This window comes from Mus musculus, chromosome 3 (genome assembly GCF_000001635.26).
Source record: "Mus musculus strain C57BL/6J chromosome 3, GRCm38.p6 C57BL/6J".
Taxonomy (NCBI): domain Eukaryota; kingdom Metazoa; phylum Chordata; class Mammalia; order Rodentia; family Muridae; genus Mus; species Mus musculus.
The window spans coordinates 38,315,810-38,335,690 of NC_000069.6; positions in this window are offsets into that span (position 1 = coordinate 38,315,810).

A 19,881-nucleotide genomic window follows, 5' to 3' on the forward strand; every position below is an offset into this window, starting at 1 on the left:
TTTCCTGGAACTCACTTTGTAGACCAGGCTGGCCTTGAACTCAGAAATCTGCCTGCCTCTGTTTCCCAAGTGCTGGGATAAAAGGCATGTGCCACCACCGCCTGTACATTTTCTTAAACAGCAACTGAGGTAGAAGGATTCTGGCCACTGTTGGTAGGGACACCTCTGGGCTATTGATCCTGAGTTCTATAAAGACATAGGTAGGTCAAACCATGAGAATCAAACCAGTCAGCAGCACTCCTCCATAGTCTCTGCTTTAGCTTCTGCCTACAGCTGCCTGTGCTGCTTGAGTTCCTGCCCTGGGTTCCTAAGACGATGAACTATGATGTACAAGTGCAATCTAAATCAACCTTTTCCTTCCCAACTTCTTTATGGTCATGGTGTTTCATCACTGCAATAGAAACCCAAACTAAGGCACACAACACAAAGATACACACACACACACACACACAGGGACTTGGGGAAAACCTCTGGAAATAGTTTTTCCATCTCTAGAGTCTCAGAGTCTTCTTCTGTGACAGAAGCTAAGGCTATTCAAACCCTGTGCATGTGTCTGGATCCTCACTGTCTTCACTCCTTGTACTCAACACTCCACTGTCCCAACTCTATAATTAGAAGTGATCCTGGTGCCAACATGACAAAAAAACTCCTGTGTCTGCTGAGCTCACATGTACATATGATGACTGTATAGTCAACTTTCCCTTGAACACCTTCTAAAATAAAATGTACAGTTAGACAAATAATTCCTTCACAATCTACACTCACAGAAATGCACACATTGCAATAAAACTTCTCTCTCAAACTAGAGTCTTTAGAGAACACCACTAAGAAGGAAATCAAAGGTCAAAGAGGAAGAGAGACTCAGCCATTGAGATATCCTGCCACATTCCCGGCTTAGAGTCAGGACAGCATCTGCATGTCTACTTTGGGGCTGTCTGGTCTGAGCTCTCCATATCTTTGGAGGCATAGCTGGGTCTCAGAGACTGCTTATTTGTCTATCTTGAATATTGTTTGTCTCCACATAAGTATTTAGGGCAGAGAAATTAGGTAAAAGAATGAAAATGAGTGCGCAAACTGGACATTGATGAATGTTGAGCACAAGAGCCAGAATGGTAGAAAGGATAACCCAGAGAGTCGGCTCACTGGCCCAAGATAATGTTGAGGCTCTCAGTTTGCAGATATAAAGTTATGCTAAGGGTCTTCCTGCCTCTCAGTTCAGCCCCCCACCACCCCTTAACCCAGACTGGGCCAGCAGATGGGTAACACTCTTGTCTGGGAACACAGCTGCAGCTGCAATCCATTCTGCCCCATTGCTGCAATCATTGGTGGCTTCAAGTCCCACCTGCTCAGCTCTAATGCCTTCTCTGGACTCCAGAGGTGAAGACACCCCTGGGTCAACGCAGGGCAGTGGAGAGCACTAAAACCCTCTCTTTTCAGCTGCCTGTTTCCTGGAAAGCATCTAACTCTCCATGAGTATTCCTCTGAGTCGGTAGATAACCCCCCAGGACAGCCAACCCTGTTGACTGCATCAGACTCCAGCCTTTTCTCCTTGGCCTTCAACATCACTGCTAAACTCAGGACCTTGTTCACCCTAGTAGCCTACCAGGGAGAGACATTGACAGCAGTTCCCCATCTGAGCAGCCTAACTGGGCAAGAATCTATTGAAAAAGAAAGCAGTGCTCCACCCCCACCCCACGGAGCCTGAAAAGTTAGCTTTGAAATCACAGATACTTGAACACCACAGGCAGACACTACATGTCTTGAAAATTCCATCTCCCTTATCTGATGGAGACTGATCGGAGTTATCTCAGCAGGTAAATGGCAATGCATTAGAAACTGAACACGAGGCAAACCTAATACTTTATATAATAGAAACACAAGGATTGCAGAGAAAATGGACAATTTTCCTGTCTTACCTCAGACTCTTGAGAAAATAGTGTTATTCTCAGAGGAAAAAATTTCAGCTAAGAGAGGGGGCTGATTGATGATTTTACAATGTTTAAGAATTTAGTCTCTAAACTTCAGCTTCCAGGCTAAATGAAATAAATTTATTTTTAAATTAAGAATAGTTTGAGTCTAGACAAACATTGAAAGACAACAAAATAAACCTCATGATTTCAGTCTAACTTCACTTTTATCTCGGTATCTGTGGGACTGAAGCCTGGAGACTCTCATAAGAACAAAGAACATTTTAGTCCCTGAGAGATTCGCTTTTGTAGATGAAGGGCTAACACATGTGCAGCGCAGACACACCTAGCCCATGTGTAGACCCCAGAAACAGGTATTCTCTTTCCTACACTTTTCCCTGGTTGGGATTAACAATTCCTTACTTTTGTATAAAGGCAGTAGTGCTATTTCCAAAGACAGTAGACATATTGTGAACAGAACCGTGTTCTTTAGTAAAGAGACAGAATATGAAACAATCAATGTTTAACTCCAGGACAGTTATCCGAAATAGTAATCACATGATAGACTTATGTTCATTGAATGTCAAAATTCTAGTAAGAGTGTAATGTAACACTCTCCAAATAAATACCAAACTGAAATGCAAATAATAAAATCTAAGGGAATATCTTGACTCAAGTGACAAGTTTTGATCTCTTCATGTAATTCAGGGGTCATTAATCTGAACCAATGTGCACCCTATTAGGGGACAGGAAGAAAGAGAGTCTTGCTTTGCCCGTGGTGTCTGTTATTGTTTGATTTTTGGAAAACTGCCACTCTCTGGTGCAACAGGGGAATGAACACTACAGTGTTATATTCAGTAACATTCACGAATATAGCCTCCAGGTATCAAATGCCAATACAACACTTACAGGATAGAAAGTGAGAAAACGCTGAGCAGTTTCCAGGAATGGGGGCAGGGGAGGCTCCACCTTGTCAAAAGCATGAGCTTTTCATTGATGGATTATGGTCATTTTCTATATCAACTTTAATCCAGAGTTCACAGCATCCAGAATGTCTAGATGAACCCTTTCCTTTATAGGGCTTGACAATTGTAACCCTAAAGACAGGCAAAAGGAATTAGTTGGGGAGAAATTATGACAAAGAAAGAAAAACAGGATTTTACCAAGGAACCTTTCTGTGCTGAACAATCTGTCTACAGTGGCCAGTAGCAGAAGGATCATGGTTGCTAAGAGACATGGGAAGGAATAACCCCACATCCAAAGTGTGTGCCCTTAGCTGGTCAGTCAAAATGTCATTCACCGATGAACTGCAAACTCCCATTCTATGAATTTCCATTCCTGTCCACTGAGTGCAAAACAATATCAAAATTTTACCACTTTGACATGTTTTCATGGAAACAAACCTTGGATATTGGTATGAAAATGGGGATGCTTCTTGATAGTGGACTTATTTACACAAGGTCATGTTCTTGTGGGCCTCATCTGTAGTGCTAAATAGTCAACCTAAAGCCATCCACATTCTATGAACAGAGGCACCACACTTTGAGCCCATCTCATAGGCTATGTGATGCATAAAGCTGATGATTAGCTAATACTGAGCAATGAATAGACAAGGGAACATTGCTGTGGTGGTGTGGATAGGAATGGCCCCCATAGGCTAATAGATTTGAAAGCTTAGTCATTAGGCAGTGGTGTTCCATGACAAGGATTAGGAGGTGTGGCCTTGTTGGAGGAAGTGTGTCACTGATGGTGGGCTTTGGGGTTCCCTGAAATTGTAAACAAGCTTCAATCGAATGCTTTCTTTATAAGAGTGTCCATGGTCATGGTGGCTCTTCAAGGCAATAGAATATTGACAAAGACAATTACCAGCCAAATGTGGGGTAATTGTGAAGAGTCACATCACAAAGTGCCATGCAATTACAAACTCTAGGTACCCTCAGGTATATATAACTATCTGCATGATGAGTATATCCAACAGTAGGTGGGAATATTAAAATTATTTTCTAAAGGAGGCTGGGTTAATCCAGTATCAGTATGAAATGTAATTCAATCCACATTATACACTATAGAACAAATTTCATATTTTCAAAAAATACCCTGGAAAAATAAAATTAGGGGCTGGAGATGTAGCTCAGTTTGTTAAGGTGCTTACCTAGCATGCTCAAAGCCCTGGGTTTGATCCTTAGCACCTCATGAACAGGTGCTGTAATGTACATCTGCAGAAAGCAGAGCAAGGAGGATCTGAGAGTTCAAGGCCAGCTCAAGATACATGAGATGCTATGTCAAAAGAAAACAAAAAATAAACACTACTCAATAGCCTGAGGAAGAAACTAATAAAAAGATCTAGCATGTTCCTATAATCCCAGCACTAGGAAGGCTGAAACAGGAGGACTGTAAATTCAAGGACATCCTGGGCTACATAAGAAAGTTTGTAATTAAATTAAATTAAATTTAAAATTAAATTAAATTAAACAAGCAACTAAAAGTATAGATAATGAGCTTCTAAAAGCAAGAGAAGTCATGATAATTTAAATATTCAACCGAGAATAAAATCTAGATATGTGTGTGTGTGTATGTATATATTTATATATATACATACATACACACACATATACACATATACCTATATACCTATAAACCTATAACCTATATACATATATACATATATACATGTGTGTATATGTATGTATATTTAAAGTAAATATAAAACTACTCAGATTGGAATGGATAGTAAATGCTGCTGTGCATGCTCTTTAAGGGGGCAGAGTAAGTGGATCAAAGCACAAAGAACTCAGAGAAGTACAAGCATGGTCCTACCCTTCACCCACAGGGTCAGCTGAGACACCCATTCCAGCTAATGCCCTTCAGGAAGCAATGAACATAGCCCAGCACTCACAACCTTGCTGAGGGCCCAGCCTTTTCTTTGACAGGTCTAGGGTGGAACCTGGGGCCTTGTGCATGCTAGGTCAACTGTATCCATTACTTTTCCATTGCCGTAAGATACCCTGTCAAAAGCAAGTTAAGGAAGAAGGGCTTACTTTGACTTCCTATTGCTGGGGGATAGAATTTATCAGGGCACGGCATGGCATGGTGGTGGGAAGCAGGTAGCTGCTGACCAATCCAAAGACACAAAGACAGATAAGGAAGTGAGATAAGGCTATAAGTTCTCAAAGCCCACAACCAGTGACACACATTCTCCAAATAAGACTCCAAGTCTTACAAGATTTTATAACCTTTCCAAAGAACATCACCAACAGGGAACCAAGTGTTCAAACCCTGGAGCCTCAGGGAACATTCTTGTTGAAGCTTACGTACAAAGTGTGGTGGTGTGAACGGGAATGACCCCCATTAGGCTCATAGACTTGAATGCTTGGTCATCAGGGAATGGTGCTACTTGACAGGGATTAGGAGGTGTGGCCTTGTTGAAAGAAGTGTGTCATTGGGGGTGGGCCTTGACGGTTCAGGAGCTACACAGCCTAGCCTGCCGCCTGTGGATCCAGATGTAGAACTCCTACAGCACCATGTCTGCCTGTGTGCCGCCATGCTTCCCACTGTGATGATGATGAATTAAATCTCTGAAATATTTAAGCCCCAAGAGTTGGCTTTGGTCATGGCAACTTCACAACAATAGAACACTGACTGTGACACAAGCCGTCTATCCCTCTCCTGCACCACTGGCCACTGGTTCTATGAGACAGTGTTCCACTTCACAGCCCTGTCTGGCCTCTGTCTCTGACAATCTACTCTCTGTGAAAAAGTGAAGGTGTAGTGTATTCCAAATACTGTAAAAAATGTTCTTCTACTTTTAGCTGTCCCGTTTCTTAAGATTCAACCCTGGGAAACAATAAACAACAACAACAACAACAACAACAACAACAAAACCTCCTTTCGCTAAAAGATTTTGTTTGTATTTACTTATACAGAAATCAGAAGCCATAAATCATCAAAGAATAGGGAAAATGATGATAATTGTGGCAGTCTAGTCCAAGGAGTACAAAAGGGCAGCTGCAACCTAAACTATGGAGATGAAAAAAAAAAAGTCTTGTAAATGGGAAAAAGCAAGTAGCCTTACATATGTAAATATGATTGCAGCTATGTTAACTATATGCAAATGATGCAGTAATATTTGCATATGTTCTGGAGGGGGAGGGGTGGTTTAATTTCTAGTGTTGCTGTTGCTGTTGTCTGGACTAGGATTTGATGCAAGGCTCCAGCGGCTTCTTTTATCCTTGAAGTTTGGGGTGGAAATCCTGAGGCCCTGGGCGTGGGCAGTCATACCAAACCTGGGTCAGCTACACCGACAGCTGTTCATGGCTAGGATTGTGCACATCTAAACTCTGCTGCTTGGGTTTCTGTTACTGACTTGTTTTGGTTTGCTTTATATCTATGCTTTGGAACCCAGTTCTAACCCCTATGTGATTTTAAAGCCCAGAATGTATCCAATAAATTTAACATAAATAAGAAATTCCAAGTTTTCATTAAAAATTTAAGATGGATAGAAGTAGTACGTTTTATCCAGAATATATCTTTTCAGGATACATTGCCAAATGCCATGTCTTACCTTTAATCCCCTAAATATGTTCTTTTTCAAGTAAAAAATAAAAATAAAAAAGATATATACTGTGATGTTTTGTCATTAGCAGTCATTATATGGAAAAGTCTTGCACATAATAGATTGTATTGGTTTCTAGTTCATCTCCCCCACCCCACCCAAAAATGAGCTCAGCTCTGTTTGTAGTTTTCTTTGTCTTAGAACCATCCCGTCCCTCTCACGGGAACCAGCCGGCACTGTTTTAGCTTTGACCGGCAGAGTCTGTTCCCAGGACAAATGGCCAGTGTTCCTTGCAAAATATGGATGCAATTCCCAGCCCAGTGGAATGAGCCCTGCTCAAGAGCAGATGTACACAGCTGGTCTGGCAAAGGCTTGGCCACGGCCACTTTGTTCAGCTCTCTTAGGCTTAAGCTTTAAAAGAGTTTCTGAATGCTTGCACTGGCCTTACTCCATATGTGAGGTTTAATGGAAAACGAAGACAATTGTGTTTATACACGGAGAATGTGTACAGAGACTCCGTAGAAGGAATCTTCCTTTTTGGACTTAGATGATCAATTTGATTTTATCCAAGTTCCTTAGCATAAATCAAGTGTACGGATGAAGTAAGAAGTCTCAACAATGTTTGTTAAAAATATATGTGGAATGCAGAGGAACATAAAGCAAAAAGCAGGTCTTGTTTTCTCAGGCCAGGCAGAAGGTATGTGACTGTGTCAGGCAACAGACTGAGGTTTCATTTCGACTGGACACAAGGAAAGTGTGCCTTTTCTAAAGTGCGAGTACTACAGCCATTCCATGCTGCATGGTCCAAGGAAGCCTTGCTTTCCTTATGACTTTGTAGTCTAGCTGGTCACAGCTTTAAAAGAAAGACAAAAAGATGGAAGACAAAAGGGACAGGTTGTGGGAGGGAGGCAAAATAAGACAAGGCAAATGTTCTATGTCAGTAAGGTTACAATGTATCTTCTAATCAAACATACTCGTGTCTGTAGCAAATGCAAGGGACACCATTGTTACTTTCTATAACTTTATTACTAAAACATATTCAACTTCCAAATACAGTTAATGAGATTTTTCTTTACGTGAATAAATGTGATTAACTGTATTCATAGGCACTTAAGGTTCAATCAAAGGCGGGGCAGAGGGTTCAATGGTAGAATTGTTGCCTACTGTTCAGGAAACCCTGACTTCCTTATGTCTCCAAAAGGAAGACGGTGGGAGAGGCCTGATACTCTTCTGAGACAGGGTCTGGCTCAAGGTGTATTGCCTCCGTATTGACTTCTGCCTCGCCTCTACTGGTTAACTCTTGCTCACAGGCCACTCATCAGAAGGAAGCAAGCACCTCTTGAACTCGTGTCTAGCACGGGAATATATAATGCTTGATAAATATCTACAGATTAATGGATAGTTACAAGAACAAAATGATTAAAATAAACATTTTGGTTTGCCTATCAGACTGCGATCTTGCAGACAGCAAACATTGCAAGGTCAAATTGCAGTGTCCAGGCTCTGGCTTCGTCCTATGTCCAGAATAGTTCCTTGCATGTGCTGAGCAGTATTCAGGCAGTGGAGAAGGGAGTGGCTATAAGGGAGCATGGTTGGAAAGCGAAATATGGAACCAGGATCCAGAAATGGGTAGAGTGAGAAGTTAACTGAGCCCTTAGTCTTGCAATAAATAATGTATCAGCAAATGAGTAAACCGGGTAAAAAGTTCTTGGGCATTAGCCAACTATGCTCAATTACAGAGGGAAGTGTGGCTTATACCACCCTCTGAAAGGATAGGACTGGAGGGCATAAAGTCATCCTGGGAAGACATTTGAGCTGTGAACGCATGAAAAACATTCCCAGCAGAGACAGGCATTCAGTGACCAGCAAATCTCCCTTGTCTGTTAAATCTAAAAAGATCTACAACACTAGAACATACAAATACTGGCTTCAAAGTGGCTGTCATCTGGGAGGTCACACAGTGGGGAAATCAAGAGCTGGCACACAGGGAACTATCACAAGCTTAGGAACTGGAGTCAGAGTCTGCTCTTGATAGACTTGCTGAGTGGCTGTATGAACTTCAATGTGCTGAGTGGTTGGATTCCTTCTTCTATGAGCTGGGGTGATAAAATCCTCAGGGAAACAGGAAGAGATGAACAAATGTCTATAAAAATAAAGACCTTAGGGCTGTTCTTTTCTGGGGGTGCTGTGAACACACTACTCTCCACTGTCAGCTTCTCTCCACTGTCAGCTTCTCCCCTCGGTCAGCTTCTCCCCTTGGTCAGCTTCCAGCCTGCATTTGAAGATGGCTGAACTCTCTGTGAGTTTGCAGATTTATGGAGTCTGTGTATTATATAAGATTGCATTTCCCAAGCTGCTGAGTCTGGGGATTATTTTTGCATTCAATGAGAAATTCTACAGATAGCAGAATAAATGGAATGAGCAGACGCCAGCTTTCTCATTTAAACAATTATGAATGGTTTCATTTTGTGTGTTATTTGCTGCTCTTACATTCCTTTTTCCTGCAGCCTAGAACTAAAGCCTTTCTGTTATAAAAGCCCATAGAGATTAAGAATTTAATTAAGAAGCAGCAGAATGTGTAATTAGCACAGCCCCCAGCAAAGAGGGTAGAAAACCCACCACTGAGGAGGGAAGTCAACTGTGACCAGTCACCATCCCCCAATATGCAATCCTGCCAGGAAAGGAGACTCAGGAGGGAAAGTTTGAAATATTGGAAAGATACCCCAACCCTCAAAGGGAACCAGAAAATACAGACCGTCCCACAAACAGGAAGGTTCCCCCTGGGCTTTTTCAAAAGCTTCTGTAACTCTGGTCGCCCCTGAGTCTGTAGCTACCAGCCTAAAATCGTAGCAAAGTTCATGCTCTTCTGGACAGATCTTTGTGGTATGGGCCCTGCTGTAGTGATTGCTATAGCCAAGAACCAGGTGCTGACCATTTCAGTGGAGATACATCCCATCTCTTCGAGGTGGAGAGCTCTTTCTGTTTTATTATCTATAATGGAGTGAGAATCTTGCTATGCTAAAGCTTTTGTCTCTCTATCCTAAGAAGATGCCTTAAGAAGAGAGGCATCTTCATCATGTCCATTTGAGCTCCTCTCCCAGGGTGTGTGGGATATAGTCAGTGCTTTCAGATGGCCAGATGGCATGTTAGCTTGGGTGGGAGGGTCATTCTGAAAGATGGAGATGGGGATGGCGATAGAAGGGGAGTCGTGATACAACTTTAGGTGCAATGGTGACCTGACCTAGGTTGATCTCCTCTCTCACATCAGCATCTGAATCTATGTCTGTGCTCCATCACACAAGGATTACTCCAGAGTTTGCAAGCTGCCATTCTTATATCTCTATTGAATGGAAACAAGAAAAGCATCTTGGATCATAGACCTGGCTCAAAATTCCAGGGCAGTTACTAATGAAATGGAGAGGAAATAATTTTTTGGATTTGGGGTGAACTTATTGTTGTTATTAGCAAGATGAAAACATAGTTGCAACTCCATCCAGTGGGCACGCTAAAGCTCATGGTACTAAAGACATTGCATTTTCAGAAAAACTTTGATGACAGAACCTGCGAGAGAAACTTGGGGCAGATAAACGCGCAGACCTGGGGTAGCTCAGTGCTTGCTTTTGTGGTAAGTACTCCACCGAGTTTTAGCTAAGGTATGTGAGGTCCAGCAGACACAAATGTCTAGAGAGACATCTATTTTTCAAAATTTGGAATTCATTGATTTTACTAAAAACCCAAAGGCTCTTACTATATAAAGAAGGTTCTTAGGTGTATACATTTTACTTTTGTTCTAAAGTTTCATTTATTTGTAATCAAAACTACCTTTCAAGTTTCTTTAAGTGATTTTGAATAATTTCACATGATGCCCTGGAATATAATTTTACACACACACACACACACATACACACACACACACACACACACACACACACACACACACACATTTGAGACCTATTTGGCTGGACTAAAGGAATATAATGTGCAAAAAGATTCTAGTAGACATTCTTTCTAAAATAATTATTGAATTATTACAGGGTGGAGAAATTTAAAGTCTTTTTTGAAAGTCATGCATTCTCTTGGTGAGTCTGATCCAGGGCTTCTACCCAAGGGCCATCATTTCTGTCCAGGCCCAGCTGGGAACCCTAACCATATGGTCTGTTGGCAACCATAGCTCTCACTCCTCATCAAGTACAGGCCATTACATAGAGCTGCAAATGGTCAAATACAGAAAACAAATGAACATGGGGTACCCAGACTCAAATCTATAAGACAGTCTTTATCCCTAAGGCTCAGGGAGGATGGAGGAAGACAGGGTGGGAAGAGTAGAGGAACAGGATAATTACTGCTGGATATTATCTTCTGACAGAGAAGCTGCACCCATAAAATCTCAACAATATGGCTGTCTAAATAAGACCTCCGAAGACCATGCCAGTCAACATGTAAACATGGATGGTCAACATGGATGAGAGTAATGTTTAAAGGCCACACACCTAGGTGAAGATCTAGGCAGCTAACTGCTGCTAAGGAAGGGATGACTCCCCAGTCCTCAATGGTCACACACACACACACACACACACACACACACACACACACACAGAACAACTTACTAATTGGTCTAAACTGTGTGTATGTGTGTTTGTGTAAGTCATTAATTTGAGAGAAGTGGGAGGGGGGATGTTGGAGGACTTGGAAAAGAGAAAAATGCCAATGATGTATATGAAACCCTCAAAAATATTTCTTAAACTGGCTTAAATGAGTTTAAATAATATGGACAATTTGATACTGGAGCTCTGAGCTCCATAGCATCAGCATCCCTGCTGCTGATAGCTGTGTACACTGCCAATTGCTGAAGGACGATTCTCACTTCTGAGATGATCGCCACTGCGGAGCTCCGTGGCTTAAGAAAGGCTAAGTAAACAGTAACACTGGCAACTTCTCTGCAATCACATTCAGCTATAACTTTCCCCCAACACACATGCACACTCATGCAACACATGCACATGCAAACTCATACACATGTGTATGCAAACTCACACGTGCACACACACACATGCACATCTGTACACATGCACACATATTCATGTGTGTGCACACATGCACATGCAAACTCACACCAGCATGCACACACACATGAGAACAGATTCGAGTGCTGGTGGGTGAGACTAAAAGGAAGCAAAGACTTGCAGCTTCTTTTCCCACTTTGCCACCTCTGCAAACCTCATTCTGCTTCATAATTGTGCCAGTTGGAAGTGACTGCTAAGCCACAGAGTACAATATGTTAAGCAGATTTCAAGTCATTTCTAAGATTATTTGGGGCCTTTCTCTGGTATGTTTTGAAATGGTATATAATTCTCCAGAATAATTTAAAACTTAGTAAGAGGGCTTGCATGGATGCCTGGGCCTGGTTAAATGTTCATCCCTACCCCAGGAGGCTTCCCAGGGAAGGGATGAAAAGACAGGGTGCTGTGGTCCAGGGTTCCCATCCATTAGCATTCCACTGATAGGCATAGACACACCAGCTCTCCATCTGCAGGAGTAAACAGATGCACCTGTAATTCGTTTCATTTAAGGCCAGGGAAGGGAGTAGTTGACACATTTTCCTGATCATTTCACATGTGCCACTCTGTATGTCCCACACTTACAGAATTCCTCTGAGCACAGTGAATTTATATGAATGGCTACAGGGTACACAAAGTAGCATTTGCAGTATAAACCCTGGAAAGCTGAGCTTGGGGCCAGGAACAGAAAGCAAAATGCATATGTAATCTAAACATTTTGTTTTCAGAGAGCAAGCATTTCCATAATAATAAAAATAATAGTGATGACATAATGAATATTCATAGTCTTAGTTTCTCCATTTAAAAAAAGTGTTATTGCTCCTCCGCCCCCTCCGGGGGAGGACAGGAAGGAGGGCTCAGTGGCTAGAGGAGTACCTTGCTTTTGCAGAGGACTTGGGTTCAGTTCCCAGCACTCACATGGTGGCTCACCACCATCTGTGACTCCAGTTCCAAGTGATGGAAGGCCTTTTCCTGGCTTCCTTGGTGTCCTGCATGGACGTGATGCACACACATGATATATATGGAGTCTCTAACCCCTGACACAAAAATTAAAAAAAAAACTAAAACAATTGTTACAAGTTTCCTAATTATAGATTGTTTGGATAAGAAGAATTGAATCGTATGCACATTCACTGAAAAGAAAATAGCACTCACTTCTAACTGCCTCCCCAAATAACCCCCACTAGCCCTGGATGCTGTCTATGTTGTAAAACCAACAGATAGTATCACTTTCAAATCTGGCACATTAACAAAACAAGAAAGCTGAATGAGTCTTCAGTAAGATTTTTAAATTTTAGTTTGGAAATCTAATGTAGCAGAAATGTGGCTTTAATGCCAAACAAGATAGATCTTAGAAAGAAATATTTTCAAATATTCTGACTTGAAATCTCTACTTCATCCAAACTTGCATTAAGTGATTTTACTTTCATTAACAGCATTGTGAGTGTGTTGATCAGTCATAGCTCATATCGAGTGCTGAGTTCCAATATGAATGCACTAGAGAAGGGAAGGGTAGCATCAGATTTCAATTATGGTAAAGAACCAGGAATTAACAGGAGCAAAGGGGGGCATGGACACAGAACACAAAAAGGAACTCTCTAGGCAAAGCTGCTCTCAAGTTGGTTGTCTGTTGCTGTCTGTAATTCCTTCCTCTCTAAGGTGAGAGAGTGTTTGTATCTATTGTCTACTTCTCCCTGCACTGTACTGATACTATAGTGACCATAACAAAAAGAAAAAGGAAAAACTAAAGTTTGACAAAAATGGGTCAGGATTGGGAACACAGTTCAGAGGGAGAGGTGTTTGCCACACAAGCAGGTACCTGAATTTGGATGCCCTGCACTCATGTAAAAGCCAGGCCCAATGGCTTACGGATGCCTCTAACCCAGCACTGAGGAGACAGAGACAGGAAGATCCTGCAAGCAGGCCGATCAGGAGCCTAGCCAAATCATCGAAGTGTGGATTCAGTGAGAAACTCTGTTTCAAAAATAAGATGGGAAGTGACTGAGAAAAGCTCCCGATATCAACTTCCGACCAGCACATGTACACGTGAGGACACATACAAACACAGATGTGCGGTGTACACACATAACACGTACACACAGAGGAATGCATTGTGCATGACAGTTTCTTCCTTAGTAAGCTAAACCATAAGGCTATACACTCTGTTAAATCATTTTTTGATCTACCCTCTCAAACTTTGAAATTCAGCAAGTAGCTGTCTTCTACTCAGTTACCTTCTGCATGTATGAAACCAGGAGTGTAGCTGTCTTGTTTCAGATGAGTGTTGAATGCTCCAGGCTAATCCCTTTCACTAGCTGTTTCTGACTGATGTCATGTGGCTTCTCTGAAGCCCCACCCCCACCGTTCCCATCCCTTTCTTTCAAATAGGTGTTAATATCCTTAGCAAAATATGGGGCCAAGAATGGAAGCTATTTATGACAGTGTGCAGAAAATACCAGGGCTGTTATCGCCATATACATTGACCATGTATACAAAAAAAAAAAAAAAAAGTCCATTAAATTAGGCAGCACAATGTTGTATGACAGAATTTTCCGGGAAGATGTATATGTATACAACACACACAGAGACACACAGACACAGACACAGACACAGACACAGACACACACACACACACACACACACACACACACACACACACACATTAAAAAGAGAGGCCACAACAAACGAAAGTCCTGGCTAACAGGCTAATGAGTAGAGGCTACTTAAGTAAGGCCCGGGCACTCAAAGAGCAGCTGCATCACTGAAAGGCTTACTCTGCACAGGTGATGACCTAGGAAAGCTACGTCCCAGCAACTCTCTGTACAACCTACGGACAGCTCAGAAGCAAGAATCTCCTCTCTGTAGCTCATCTGCTCACAGTCCGGGTGGTGTCCCCAGCTGATGGTGCTGTTTTGGAAGATTGAGGAGGCTCTTGGAGGCAGAGCCTTGCTGGGGGAAATACATCACTGAGATAGGTTTTGAGGTTTTTATAACTTGGCCCCATTTCCCATTCGCTCTCTCCTGCTTGTGTGCAGATGAAACAAGACCTTGTTGCTCCTTCCATCACGCCTTCCCTCCTGCTGCCATGCCTTTCCTGCTGTGAAGGACTTTCTACTCTGGAAGCATAAGCCAAACAAACCCTTTCTTCCCTGCCTTGCTGTTTGTTCCTGCTATTGCATCACAGCAACAGAAAACTACTATACACCCTGTCTGTTTGTGTAGTGGTGCTCTTGTAGTTTCCTAGTAGAATGAAAATTGTTAACAAATGGGAGGAAGGGGACAAATCCCTTTTACAAAGAAATGACAAACTATGAGAATTGTGATCATTAACCATCCTCAGGGACCTTCCTGATCAGCTCCAATGGATTACCCCTCCTGGCTTACTTGTGTGATACTTGTAGAACCAAGAACTTGTCAGACATCTTAAGCTTACTCATACAAATTTGTAATCTTCCTGCAAGTCTCCTGAATCCTGGGATTACTGGCATGTGTCACTGTGTCCAGAATGTCACATATCATAATGTCAGGTATCATAATGAGTCACAAAAGCAGTAATGCCCCATAACATAATTACTTATTAATTCAACCAAAGGCTATAAATGCAAGATTTTCTCAGTACCCTAAGATGAAGTCCCACAGTGTTCAGGGTCAAGAAGAGTTTAATTTTCCTTCACTCTCTTAGACTAAAATTAAGTGCAATTTCCCAACTTTTAAAAGGTCAAATTTCATCTCAAACCATAGAAAAGCTTCCAGTAGTACCCAGAGATGGATGGATGTATCATAAGGAAGTCTCCACCTCCAAGTGTTGAGGACTGCAGTCCCAAGGTGACTCTAGTGACTCTTGCATCAAATGGATAGCAGCAGAGATGATAAGACCATTTTTTGCTTTAAAAATAGTCCATGACAGTTTGCCTGGTTCAAGGGCCTAGATAGGCTCATTAGACCTGAGTTCTGGTGGGACAGGAAACAAGGAACACAGCAGGTGGCTGCACACTCTTCTTCATTTGTCTGCTCTGTGTTGCTGTGGTCCCTGACTGGCACAGGCAGTGACTCTAAAAGACAGGATATGGAATGAGATTGAATTTCTGACACTCTGATACTCATGAAATATTTATTTATACATGGGAAAGGGGAACTTGGAATGACTCCTTCACTGCTGTTGTTGGATATCAAACCATTTAAAATTATGCCCTGAGCCCAAGTAGGGCTAGACCACAAAGGACATCAGATATCCCTTTGTGTTTTGTTTAGAATATTTCTGCATTTATTGTTTATGTCAAGAACCCTGTCCTGTTTTAATTAATAGCACTTTTGTTTGAATTGTGAGTAACATTTTGAGCTAGGCAGATGGATTGAAGGAAAGCTTGCATTAAAATGTAAAAGGCTGGCTTATGATTATGCATAAGAATCTAACTTTTACAATTATTTCTGAAAGCCATTTTCATCAAAATCCATTCATTGAGTAAGAGGAAAAAAAAAACCATTTCCTAAAAGCAAAATAAAATTAAAAAATACAAATCATCATCTAAGCTTTGAAATTATGATAACATTCAGAAGCAAAATAGAAACGTGATTAAAGTGCAACTGTGAATATAATTTTATCAGAATTCCTAAACAACAACAAAAGATCTGGCTTGATGGCTGATGTCTTTGTACTCGTGTGGTATGCACTTGGCACCATTTCCATTATCCAGGAAGAATCACATGTGTACACTTTGTGGTGGCTAGGATGCCATTTTCCTAGTAATTTTGTAAGGTCCATCACCCGCCAGAAGCCCTTGAACCAAAGTGATGCAGATATGATGAGCCAGTGGTTTGTGAGCGTCTGGCATATTTTAGGTTTGCAGAGTGAGCGATAATAAGAATCGTGGAATGTGGAGGATGGGAAAACCCAAGCCGGGGGATATTTGTGTTCTCTATGGATGTTGCCTGCTTGCACTATGATGTGCTTTCCTTGAGCATCAGTTCCTGGACTAAGCAGGTAGAGCATCCACTTGGGGGAGAAAACTTCCTCTGGACTCCATTGTATGATCCAAGTAGGATTTTCCAGCTTACCCTACATCTTCTCTCCGACCACCTGGTAGGGACAATCAAAGGGCTTCTTGGTTTTACACTAGTCATTGTTTGAGACAGGAGGATGCAGATTCTGCCAGTCAAATTATCTTGGGAACTTCTGAATTAGGAACTAGACTTTTGGAGCTAGAACTGGCCATCTAAGTGATACACGACTTTAATCTCAGCACTTAGAAGGCAGAAGCAGGTGGATCTCTATGAATTTTACGTCAGCATGGTCTACAGAGTAAGCTTCAGGTCAGTGAAGGCTGCATAGTGAAAAGTAGTCTATATAAGTACACACACATACACCTGAGATTAGTATCAAGGAAGCATATTAGTTAAGATAGTATTCATGGCTACAAGTGCAAAGGGGGAAAGTTTCAAGTCTTTTATACAAGATTCAAATAAGAGCTGACATCAGTGGGAAACAGAATATAAACCTTTAGAGACCATGTACACAATAAAAGAAAAAGACCCCTGTTCTAGTTTTAGTCTTGTTGTTGTAATAAATGCCCCACAGGAAACATGATAAGTGAGGAAAGAATTTGACATACAATTCAAAGTCCATCATTGGATAATCCAAAGCAAAGACTTTAATTATCTATTCACATCACACTCACAGTCAAAAGCAGAGAGAAATGAATGCATGCTTGTACTCAGCTCCTACTCTCTATTCTTCTATAATCTAGGACCTCCTGTCTAGGGAATGACACTGCCCAAAATGGGTGGGTTTACTCATATCATTCAAGTGAATTAAGACAATCTCCAACAGACAGGCCCATAGGCCAACCCAAATGCACTTACTGTAATTTCTTTTGCATGTGATTATAGGTTGTGTCAATGTAACAATTAATGGTAACCATCACAAATATTGTCCAAAATTAATATAAATCAACTAAATGTTTGAAGCCATGTTAAAGTATATTTATTAAGTGATTGTAAGATTAGAAACTTCAGTAAAGTGTTTACTTTATTTTCCCTTTCCATATTTGAGAGATAATTTTGAGAGCTAGTAGCCTACTATCATGAGAGAAATAGGAGCCAGTGGACAGAAAGAATGAAAAAGGGCTGCTTCTAAGATTCATTCCTAGCAAACTGTCATTAGCTGACCATCTGGAAGATCTGTAGGTGATCTCATTGAGAGTTTTTCTACATTTGACCTGGATCCAGACTTGCTCAGAGTTGACCTTTTATCTGGCAGCATTTGTTTAAATAATCTGCACCAGCCATTTGCTATTGCAATTGCTAGACATGCTGCTAATGATAGGGATAAACTCCAAGCCGGCTGAAGACCTTGAAGGACAGCTGTGGAATAAAGTCCATGAGAAGATTGAGGGCTGGAAGCATGTAGAGGCTGCTGTAGGGTTGTGATTATCTTCACTCAGCGGGAAGGTAAAGAAGGCTCAAAGCAAGCAGCCTGGCTCTACTCTGAGAAAGAAGTAAAGGTCAAAGCAGAGTTGAAAACAATCCGGCAGGGTGTGGACACCAGGTCCCAACATGCAATGAGCTCCTTAGAAGAGGAGAGCTGCTGACCCAAGGCTTCAGAGAAACGCTGTGCTACTACTATCTGGCCAGTGAGTTACCTACACAATGACTTCAGAGACAGAGACCATAGTCAAAGACAATAAACTTAGTTCTAGAAAGACATTAAGTCAACAGCCATGATAATAGGCACCTGTAACAAAATCAAACAAAAAGAAAAGCAAGGAAGCTCATGCCTAGAGTAGCCACCAAAGATCTCAAACATCCGAGCAAAGAAACCAGACAGCATGGCTCATATGCAGGAAAGGTAATAAGAAGCTGCCTGAAACCTTACCTGAAAACAGGAAGGCACTAGACTTATTCAAATCATCCATCTATCTTACCCATGCTTACTGAATTAAGAAAAGTGTATGTAAAGAGCTGAGGGAATTATGTAAATAATGTCTTACCTAATTAAGATCATCAGCAAACAGGAGCTGTGGGAAAACAAACAAACAAACAAGAAAACAAATGCTGTTCCTAGTCTTTTAGGGTACAGTCAGGCATGATAAAGGTCATGAGTTTCTTATAAGTCCTCTTCACAATTGAAAGATCTATTGGAGTCTATTGTATCTGGAGATTTGATAGTTTGTACATCTCTAGGATAAGCACACAGCTGTTCGTGGTGGGTTTGTTGTCATTGTTTTATCTTCTTTCCCATTATCACAACCCCACACAGGGGCTGGGGAGACAGCTCAGTGGTTGAAGTGTTTGCTGTGCAAGCAAGAGGACCAGAGTCTGCATCTTCAGAACCTGCAAAGCGATGTCTGGGCATGGAGCCTGCCTGAAATCCCAGCCTTGGAATGTGGAGATGTGACGAAATACTTTGAACAAGTTGTCTATCAAGACAAACCCTTTTAGGGATCTCCAGATTTGATTAAGAGACCTTTATATCACAGCATAAGGTAGAAGATTCCAGACATCAACTTCAGGCCTCCACATGCATATACCTATACAAAATACACAAACACATATCACTCACATATACACACACATACACAAAAGAAGAAAGAGCAGAGACATGCATACAGGTCTGGTTCTGGAGATTTTAATGATGAATTCTAAAATACAAAAAAATTTTAAAAGCTCCCAAAAAGCTTTTAAAGAAGAATTGGAAACAAATTCTCCTTCAAAAATTTATTTTTTGAAGACAGAGAAAGGAACATTTTCTAATTCTATCAATAAGTATAGTATAATTTTACTACCAAAACAAGACAAACATTTTGTTCTAGTGGCTATGATAAAATATTTTGACCAAAAAGCAACCCAGGAAGAAAAGCCTTAGGTGGTTTACAATTTTAAGTCAGAGTTCAGTATTGTTGGGAAGTCAAGGCAGGAACTTAAGGTATAGTGTTCATAGTCAAGAGTAGAGAGAGATTAAGCACATTGATCCTTCCTTGCTTGCTTGCTTGGCTGGTTGCTTGCTTGTTTGCTTGCTTGCTTGCTTGCTTGCTCGCTCACTCTCAACTAGTGCTTTCCTCTTTTTCAGTTGAGGAGCCCCTGCCCAGACAATGATAATGCCCACAATGGACTGGGTCTTCCTGAATCAATCAATCAAGACAATCCCCCACAGGCATGATCTCCGGTCAACATTATTTAGATAATTCCTCAACTGTGTCTTTGTTTTTCAGGTCATTTTAAGTTTCATTAAGTTGATAGTTAAGCTAAGCAGCAACACATCAACAATAGTGTAGTAACTAAGAAAACCATTACAAAAACCCAAGGACTTCAGGGAGAAAGAGCATCCTTACAACAGTGCTGGAAAGCTCGGTGTCTGCCTCACAACCCT